We start from the raw sequence: 11207 nt of genomic DNA on the forward strand, positions 1-11207 counted from the left end.
GTGCTTGTTAGCCATCTGAATGTCGTCTTCGGTGAAGTGCCTGTTCATATCCTGTGCCCATTTTTCTATTGGATTATTTACCTTTATCTTGTTGTGGTGCAACCTTCCCGATTTTGAACCATACAATATTTCCTTGCTCTGTTCTGATGACTGCCTCCCGGTCCAACTATAGGTTTCACATAAGCATCATCAAGTGTTCTGGGATTCCCATTATTCTCAGACTTATCCACAGTTTATTGTGATCCACACAGTCAAATGCCTTTGTATAGTCAATGAAATACAGGCATTCCTCCGGTACTCCCTGCTTTCAGCTAAGGCCCAACATTAGCTATCATATCCCTAGTACTACAACCTCTTCTAAACCAAACCTCAACTTCCAGAAGTCCTCTGTCAATGTGCTGTTCCAGTCCTTTTTGGATAATTTTCAGCAGAATCTTGTTTGCATGTGATATTTATGATATTGTTTGAAAATTTCTGCACTCTGGTGGGTCACCTTACTTTGGAATGGGAACAAATGCGGATCTCTTCCAGTCAGTAGGACAGGTGGTTGTCCTTCAGATTTCTTGGCACAACTTGGTGAGTGCATCCAGGGCAGTGTCTGTTTGTTAAAATATGTCAATTGGTATGCCAAATTATGTCAATTCCTGGGGCCTTGTTTTTTTACCAATTCCTTCAGAGCCGCTTGAACTACTTCTTTCATCACCACAGGTTCTGCTCATACATTGTTCATGGAATTCTTCTGTGTCTGCCCGTTCCTTTGAGACAGTGGCTATGTATACTCCTTCCATCTTCTTTTAATGCTTTCTGGATCATTTAGAGTGTGGAAAGAAATTACACTGCAATTGCGAAGGCACAAGGTTCAAATCCACCAATTGCTTGGCAAGGCAATGATCGACCATCTCCTGTCTTGCAATTTACTGCTTCTGAAAACCACTGGAGGGTCAGCTATGAGTCAGTTCTGACTTGACGGTACACAACAACAGCAACATATCCAAAGTATGTGAGATGAAGTGAAGCTTTGTCATCTTTGCCTCCAAGGAGCATTCTGGTTGCACTTTCACCAAGACATACCTGTTCTTTTGGCAGTTCATGGGCTAGTCAGTACTCTTCTCCAACACTATAGCTCAAAAGCATCGATAGTTTCCATTAACTATTCTCTGCTACGTAAAAAAAGAGAAACTGACAGTGCTCTCAGCTACCATTACTGAATATTTTGATCAAGTAACCAACATATGGATTTTTATCAAAAGGAGGAAAAGCACGGAATAGAACTTATATGGAGATCAAACTGCTAATTGAGACTGATAGAATCCTCAAATGGAATGCTTAAAACTGAAATTCACCCTGTGAAACCATGGTTAAGCAAAGTGAAAATTTAGCCCAATTAGTAATGTCTCACTCAAGCAAATAATTTTTTTTAAAAAATTATTATTCATTTCAGTAAAAATTTACAGAGACTTTGGATTTCCACTCATTCATTGTTGCACTTTTCTCCCCTCCCAACCCTCCCCCACAGTACACTACCGTCTTGTAAAAGTAGAACAAAAATTCTTTAATTTCTTTACAAACCCTCCCCCAGGTCCACTCCACCATGTAGCCTTTGCTCTAGGCACCGGTCATGACAAAAGTACCTAATCACATATCCCTTTAAACAGTTTTCTCCCTCTTCTGTTTCAATGTAGTATACATCTTTCTCAGTCTCTCCCCAACCCCAAGGTCAGTGCTATTTTACAACAGTGGCAGCATGCAGTATTTGTCCTTTTGTGACTGAGATACTTCACTCAGCATAATGTCCTCCAGGGTCACCCATTTTTTTATAATATTGCATTAGTTCCTTGTTTTTCAATGCAGTGTAGTATTCTATTGTGTGACTATACCACAACTTCTCTATACATTCGTTTGTTGATGGGCACTAAGGTTGTTTCCAACTCCTGGCTACTGTGAACAAAGCTGCTATAAACATAGGTGTGCATATATCTGCTTGGATGTCAGTTATGGTCTCTTTGGGGTATATTCCCAGTAGTGAATTGCTGGGCCAAATAGTATCGCCATTGCAACTTTTTGAGAAAGTGCCATACTGCCTTCCACAGTGGTTGCACCGTTTTACACTCCCATCAACAGTGAATAAGGGTTCCAGTTTCTCCACAACCTCGCCAGCACTTGTTGTTTGCTGTTCTGTTAAATTTTGCTATTCTGTCTGGGATGAGATGATATCTCATAGTTTTTTTTATTTGTATCTCTCTTAGAGGTAGGGATTTGGAACATGTCTTCATGTGCTTGTTAGCCATCTGAATATCTTCTTTGGTGAAGTGTCTGTTGATATCCTGTGTGCATTTTTCAATTGGATTATTTACCTTTGTCTTGTTGTGGTGCTCAAGTATTTTATAAATTCTGTATTTAAGTCCCTTATCCGACATGCCATTACCAAATACTTTTTTCCAGTCTGTGGCTTCCCTTTTTACCCTGTTGGAGAAGTTTTTGGATGTGCATAGGGATTTGATTCTTAGAAGATCCCATTCATCTACTTTATCTTCTCCTGGTTGTAGGTTTTTCAGGATGTTGTGGATTAGGACTTCTAGTGTTGTTCCTAGCTTTTCTATAATGAAGTTTATAGTCCTTGGTTTTAGTCCTAGGTACATGATCCCCCTTGAGTTGGTTTTTGTAATTTGGAGTGAGGTGTGGATCTTACTTGAGTCTTTGCAGATACTTTTCCAATTTTGCCAACACTATTTGTTAAAAAGGCTGTCGTTTTCCTACTTAACTGATTCCATCTCCTTGTCAAAAATCAGTTGACCATAGATAGAGCAAATCATTCTTATATTTAACATTTCACATGGTTTTTGCTGTTTGCATGCCCTTTTTTTGAGAAGTATCTTCAAATATTTTAATTAAACATTAAATGGTTTATCTTTTTAAAAGAATTTCAATTGTAGGAATTTCTAGAATTCTTTAAGTATTCTGGATAGAAGTCCTTTAGCACATATATTAGTGAAAAAGCAAAGCCATTAGGAACAAATTATATACATATTTATATACAGCACACAAATGTATTCCAAAAGCTGCTTCATGGGAAAAGGATGGACAATCTCCTCCTGTAAGATTTGCTGTTTCTGAAAATCGCTGGAGAGTTTGAGGTATGAGTTGGTTTTAACTTGATGGCAAGTAATAATAGAACAACATACACATATACACACAAACTTGCACACACATGCATTTGGATTTTGTACAGGGATTTGACCTCCTGTGTGTTAGACCTGAGGTTTGATTTTACTCTTTACAAGTTAGTAAACCTGTCTCTGGTCCATAGATCCTGACAGAAGACCAGAGAACCAGAGAAAACGGATCCAGGCCCAGGCTGGCTCAGCCAGTTGCATGAGTATGAATATGTTGGTGTCCTTTTGTACCCCAAGTCCTATGAGGGTGACATGAATGACCTGGATGGGTGCTTGAAAGATGAACTAGAATGACTTAGAATGACTTAACAGCAGGGAAACACTGAGCCTGGCGAATCTGAGGATTTATTGCTGCCTGTGAGCACTCTTTGTTGTTTTAGAAGGAGACATTACTTCATCCCACAAGCTTACTCACTGCAAACATAACTCTGGATGAGAAATGGCCTGCATGAAGTGTGATGAAGGCCTTGTATTCTTGGTATTGTTAGCAAGACCATGCAGGGAGCTTAGGGTCCATGACAAACTGCATCTCCCAACAATCCACTCCTTGACCCTACACATTCTTGGTTGAACTTGAATTTTTACAAGATTACCCCGGTCCAGTGGCCACTCTTACTAATAGGGCCGACAGTGATTGAGGGAAAATAAATTCATATAATCACATTTATTATTTATTTAAGGCTACTGTTAATATGATTCCAAGTATCAAGGTGAGGTCATCCTGCAGTATTGATGATTTTGATCATGCCCCTGGACCTCAGGGTCCCAGATATAACCAAATGTGATTAAGTCTCAGAAAGAACAAATAGGGCTTATTTTAGGCAGGGTATTTGAACATTAGGCTATTATTCATTATGCAATGGAGTTTAGACTGAGCTGCTGGCCTTTGATATTATTGTCAGTAATTATATCAGTAACTCTTGTTGTTATGTGCTGTTGAGTCACTTGCAATTCATAGCAACTCTATGTACAACAGCTCTGAACCTTTCTCCATCTTGGGCCAATTTAATTGTTTCTGACACACCTAACCCCATTACCCCAGTCACTGAGTCAATCCATCTCATCCAGCATCTTTTTCTCTTGCACTGTCCCTCCACCCCTCCAAGTATGATGTCCTTCTCCAAGGATTGATCTCTTCTGGCAACATATCCAAAGTATGTGGGACAGAGCTTCAAAATCCTGGCCTGCAAGAAGCAGCTTGGTTTTACCCTTTCCAGGACAGACCTGTTTTTCTCTTAGCAGTCCATGGTATGGTCAATATTATTCTCCAGCACCACAACTCAAAGACATTAATTCTTCTTCTGTCATCCTTATTCATTGTTCAGCTCTCTGATGCATAGAAAGTAATTGCAAAAACCATGGCTTGGATCAGGTGCACCTTAATCTCTAGGCTGACCTCATGGCTCTTCAGGCCTCTGGAAAAGTCCCTGACAGCAGATTTCCTCAGTGCAATTTGTCTTTTGATTTAGGTGCCATGAAATTGACTATAACACATAGCAGTCCTTAGAGCAATAAACAGAAAACTTCCCCTGTCCTGCACCATTTCCATGATCTCTGATAGGCTTGAGTCCATTGTTATTGTTACTATATCCATTGATCTTATTGAGAATCTTCTTTTTTTTGCTGACCTCTCTACTTTCCCCAGCATGATGACCCTCTACCTGTCCCAGTCTTTCCAAGCACTAGCCCCTCCTGGTAAGATGCCCAAAGCATGTGAGACAAAGTGTATCATGCTTGCCTCTAGGCAGCACCCTGGCTGTACTTCCTCCAAAACAGACTTATTCTCTTGACAGTCCTTGGGATATTCTTTTCCAATTATTGAAATATCCAGCCTCATTTCTACCATTTGTTGTTGTTGTTGTTATACACTGTTGAGTTTCCTGTGACTCATTGAAACCCTTTGTACAACAGCCCTAAACCCTGCTCTATCTCTTGCCAACCTTATTGTCTCTGACACATCTGCCCCCATTACCCCAGTGATGGAATCAATCCATTTCATCAAGGGTCCTCTCCTGCACTGTCCATCCACCCTCCCAAGCATGATGTCCCTTTCCAAGGACTGACCCCACCTTGCAACATGTCCAAAGTATGTCAGATGAAGCTTCAGAATCCTTGCCTCCAAGGAGCAGCCTGGCTTCACCCTCTCCAGGATGAACTTATTTGATCTCCTAGCAGTCCATGGTATATTCAGTACTCTTCTCCAGGACCAAAGTTCGAAGGCATCAACTCTCCTTCTATGGTTCTTAGTCATTGTCCAGCTCTCTGATGCATAGCATCAGATTACAGAGACCATGGCCTGTATCAGGTGAACTTTAGTCTCCAGACTGATATCGTTGCTTCTCAGTATCCTGGAGAGGTCTCTGACAGTAGACTTTCCCAATGCAATTCCTCTTTTAAAACCTGGCTGCTGGTACCAAGAGTGTTGATTGTAGACCCAAGCAAACTGAAGCTGTCAACAATCTCAATCTCTTCACCATCTATCATAATGCTGCCAATCAGCCCAGTGGTGAGAATCTTTGCTTTCTTGACATTGATCTTTAATCCATATTGAACTTGACCTTCTGCAGCAAGTTCTTCAGGTCCTCCCCAGTTTCAGCAAGCAGATTGTTGATGTATCTTCCTCCAATACTGATGCCACCTTTCTCCTCATAGAGCCCAGCCTCCCAGATAATCTGTTCCACATATAGATTGAAAAGATATGGAGATAGGACACATCCTTGATGCACACCTTTCCTAATTTTGAACCATGCAGTGTTTCCTTGTTCTGTTCTGACGACTGCCTTCTGGTCCAAGTATAAGTTTTGCATAAGTATGATCAAGTGTTCTGGGATTCCCATTCTTCTCAGAGTCAGCCACAGTTTATGATCCATAAAGTCAATGAAACACAGATAGACATTCCTCTGATACTCTGTTTTCAGCCAAGATCCATCTGACATCAGCTATAATATCCCTAGTGCAATGACTTCTTCTAAATCCAACCTGCACTTCAGTCAGTTCTCTGTTGATGTGCCGTTCAAGTCATTTTTGGATGATCTTCAGCAGAATCTTGTTTACATGTGATATCAATTATATTGTTAGATAACTTCTACACTCTGTCGGATCACCTTTCTTTGGAATGGGAACAAATATAGATCTCTTCCAGTCAGTAGGCCAGGTGGTTGTTGAAATATGTCAATCCAACTACCAGTCCTTTTTTGATATTTCTAGGTTTTGGATTCCAACCACCAATTATTATTAATGCACCTTGATTACATGTTTGATAAATTTCCAGCTTCCAAGGTTGGTAGAAATCCTCAATTTCGCCATCTTTAGTTTCAGTGATTGGTGTGTCTATCAGAATACTAGTTGCATTACTAGGTCTTCCTTATATGTGTATGGATAGTAAATCTTACAGCACTCTACTTCAGGATAGAACTTGACATAGTGGAGGTTCAGAGAAAGAGAGGAAGACCCTCAGTGCAATGGATTTACACAGTAAATATAACTGTGGGCTTGACCATGACAGATGGTGAGGTTGTATAGGATAAAACAAGGTTCAGATCTGTTGTTTATAGGGTTGCTACGAGTTGTAGTTGACTAGACAGTGCATAATAATGACATGATTAAGTATGATTATTGTTATGATATGAATGGATTTTAAAAAATTTATTAATTTTAATGAACAATTACAGAGATTTTGGATTTCCATTCAGTGAATAGATTATTTTATACTTAGTTAAAACTATTGATGAGTGAATTTTAAATAAATTGAAATAATTGAAATGGATCTGACTGAGTCAATTGGAAGATCAGAAGGAGGGAGGGAAAGAGCACAACAGAGAAAGAGAGAGATCTTGAACCTTTGCCTATCATAAGCTTCCATTCCTGACTGTCTTTTCTCAAGAACTTGAATTTATGATGAAGTCCCTGGAATCACATGTCAATATTAAATGATATATATGCCTGTATTGTTGTCGTTGTTGTTGTTACTTGCTGTGGAGTAGACTATGACTTCTAGAAACCTCATGAACAATAGATTTGAGCTTTGCCTTATCCTGTGCCATCCTCAGGCACTCTGTCATGCTTCCCGTCACTGTTGTAATCACTGTGTTTGTCCACCTTTGTGGAGGGTCTTCCTCGCTTTCTCTGACCCTCTATTTTTTTAAAAAACTTTTTATTTTATTTCATTATTTTTTGTGTGTACCGTCAAATCAGATCTGACTGATACAGGAGGAGATTGTTCCTCCTTCTCCAGCAGAGCATCTGGTGGATTTGAATCTGACCCTCTATTTTGCTCAGCATGATGATGTCTCTCCTCAAGGACTGGATCCTCCTGAAAATATGCCCAAAGTAAATGAGATGAAGTTTCACCATTCTTGCTTCTAAGGTGCCATCTGGTTGTACTTCCTTCAAGACAGACAAAATAGCTATAAGATATCATCTCACCATAGCAACAATAGCAAAGTTCAACAGGGCAGCAACGATAAATGCTGGTGAAGTTGTAGAGAGATTGGAACTCTTAATCACTCACTGCTGGTGGGATTGTAAAATGGTACAACCACTGTGAAAAGTGGTCTGGTCTGGTGCTTTCTCAAAAAGTTGGAATACCATTTTACCCAGCAATTCCACTACTGGCAATATACCTTAAAGAAACCAGAGCCATGACTCAAACAGATGTACTGCACACCCATGTGTATTGCTACACTATTCACAATAGAGAAGAGATGGAAGTAACTCAAGTTCCCCTCATCAAATGAATGGATAGAAAAACTGTGGTACATTTTGATGCAATGGACTATTACATCACTTTGAAAAACAATGAACTCATAAAACATTGCACAACATGGAGGATCCTGGAGGACATTATGCTGAGGGAAATATCACAGTCACAAAAGGGCAAATACTGCACAACACTGCTATTATAAAATAGGACAGACATGAGGGGTTTGGGGAGAAAATGGGGAAAGAGTGGATAAATAAGGAACAAACACTACGTTAGAACAGATGAGGGGAAGACCTCTGAAAGAAATATATGATTAAGCATTATATGTATGAGAACAATCTGGAACAAGGGGTGCATTGAGATGAGGACTGGGTGAGAGAAAAGGAAGGAGGGGGAAGAAAATGTGCAAAAATTTAAAAAAACAAAAACAAAAACCCAATATGTGAAAAGACAGACTTGCGAGGGAGCTCTGGTGGCCTAGTGGCAAGAACCTGCACTGCAATCCCAAAGGCATGCAGTTCAAATCCACCAGATGCTTTGCTGGAGAAGGAGGGGTAATCTCCTCCTGTGCCAGTCAGATCCAATTTGATGGTACACAACAAGAAAAAGACAAAACAAAACCCCACAAACAAACAAAAAGACAGACTTGTTTGTTTTTCTGGTAGTCCATAGGATTCTAGGTGCTCATCTCTACACATTTTTATTTATTTATTTTTAAAGACAGACTTGTTTGTTCTCCTGGCAGTCCATGGAATACTCAGTACTCTTCTCCAACTCCACAGTTCAAAGGCATCAATTCCTCTTCTGTCATCCCTATTCACTGTCCAACTTTCAGATGCAAAGGAAGCAATTGAAAATACAATAATCAAGTACACCTTAGTCTTTATGCATATATGTATAAACACTAAATTTTATACACACACACACCTGTTTTATAGTGCAAAATATTTACAATTGAGAATTTGTGGCAATCCTGTACCAGTACTATTTTGCCCAACAGCATGTCCTCATTTCCTGTGTCTTTGTTACAATTTGTAATTCTAACATTATTTAAAACATTTTTAAGTGAAATTTTACGTTTAATAGAATGTTGTTGATTGCTGTTGAACTGAGTATGACTCATAGGGACCCAATGAACAAAACACCTGAAGCCTTTCTATACCTACTGTTGTTTTTCAAAGCTCATAGAGTTTTCAGAGGCATGTTGTTTAGTAAGCGGATGTCACTCCTGCTTCAAATATAGAGTGTAAACATAAATTTTATATGTACTTCTTGTTGTGTACTATCAAGTCAGAATTGACTCAGAGCTGACTCTCCCACCAGTTTTCCGAGAGGATTTTGCCCATCTTTCTTCTGTGGAGCAGCTGATGGATTACAAAGGGGTTCTTTTGTGTTCACAGGGCAACTCCCTACCACTAAGCCACCAGAGTTCTTATATGGGCCGGGAAGCAAAAAACCTAATGATGTGATTTGCTTGAATGCAGAATTTGCTTTATACTAGTGGTCTGAAACTGCAAAATCTGTGAGTGTGTCTGCCTTCCCGCCCCCCCCTTCCTCCCACATGCACACTCTTACTAAACTGGAAAGGATAGAGGGAGGAACAATTTGGGAGGTGGGGAGAGTCAGAAACAGCATTCTCTGGACATAGGTTAGATTTTCAAGAGGAGAGGCTGAGAAGGTATTTGGGTGTTTAAAAAACATGAGGCTGGAGATGTACATTTGAGAGTAAAATTTTATACAAGTGCTTCTTATAAACCAGAAATCTCATGAATTGTCTAGGATTACCAAGGGAGAGAGTATATGTCAAGAAAATGCAGGGAACCTTGATTGATTCATTGGCAGTCCAACATGTAGAGATCAGGCAAAGCAGAGAGACCCAGAGAGGAGATGAAAGAGGAATGAGTGGCCCCAGAGGTTAAAGAGAAGCAGGAGAATTCAAGTTTCAAGAAAAGAGACACCAACTGAGTCTAACACTGATAAGCTGCTGAGTAAGATGAGATGACTGTCAACTGGAATAATAACTCAGTCTTTGTAAAATACTTTTAGGGGCACTTTTATAAAGTCTTAGTTTTTTAAATTTTTGGTTGGTTGGTGGTTCTTTGAGGCTTTTTTGTGTGTGTGTTTTTATTTCATGTGAGACAATGGGAAATAGTTATTGCCATTATTAGCCTTCTTTTGCTGATAGAAATCCTAAACTCAGTTAGATTACCAGGAATTGCTATAGAAGACCTTGGGTGAAACCAGATTTATTAATTTCAGTTCGATTCTTTGATTCTAAATCCTTGTTAGCATAGCAATCTTCTGTGGAGCTTTCTTAAATTACCAGTTTCTGGGACTTGCCCCTGATCATCTTATCAAGCATATTCAGGATAAGGGGCCAGGATATGAACAAGAAAAAAAACCCAAAACCAAAACAACTCAACAAGCAGGAGGCTAAGGTTGAGGATAATCAACTTAGTCTATGAAGTATTCTAAATAATCTTTAACTTCGTATAAGTTATTTAGTTGAATTATTTAGTTATTCATAACCTTTAGCTTAGACTATTTTGGTTTAATGTCTATGGATCATTAATGTAGTTCCTAAAGGTCAGATATAATGTCTTTGAGTTTCCCTTGGGTAGAAATGCTAATTACCCAATCAATATATTAACACTTCACACCAATCTGCTAAGATATTTCTTCATAATTAATCTTTCCTGCTTCTGAATGGAGAAAACATTTCTCAGAAGACAGTTCTTTCCTTTGTGATTGAACTTCTAAATTAAACTTAGTTAGCTCATCAGGTGAATTTCCATGGCCAGGTCCCCCAAGCTAAGAATCACTTGGTGTAATGAGAGATGCAAATGGTGGGAATGTGTAAGTTTATGAAATAAGCTTAGTGCCCAAACCATGAGGAATTTTTGCCTACTAAACAAAAGAAAATTGTGTTTTGTTGTTGTTATGTGCTGTTGAGTCATCTGAGACTCATAGTGACCCTCTGTACAACATGAAGCCTGCCCTGTCCTGAACCAGTCTCACTGACTCCGATACACCTACCCCCATTGCCTCAGTTACAGTATCAATCCATCTCCTCCTGGGTCTTCCTCTCTTGCTCTGTCCCTCCATCCTTCTGAGCATGATGTCCTTCTCCAAAGACTGGTCCCTCCTGGCCAAAGTATGTGAGACAAAGCTTCAAAATCCTACCCTCCAAAGAGAAACTTGGTTTCACCCTGTCCGAGGCAGACCTATTTGTTTTCTTGGCAGTCCATGGTGTGTTCAAGACTCTTCTCCAGCACTACAACTCAAAGGCATAAATTCTTTTATTATTATTATTATTAAATTTTATTAGTTTT

This window comes from Elephantulus edwardii, unplaced genomic scaffold, assembly GCF_000299155.1.
Source record: "Elephantulus edwardii isolate Elephantulus edwardi_28Jun2011 unplaced genomic scaffold, EleEdw1.0 scaffold00112, whole genome shotgun sequence".
NCBI classification, from domain to species: domain Eukaryota; kingdom Metazoa; phylum Chordata; class Mammalia; order Macroscelidea; family Macroscelididae; genus Elephantulus; species Elephantulus edwardii.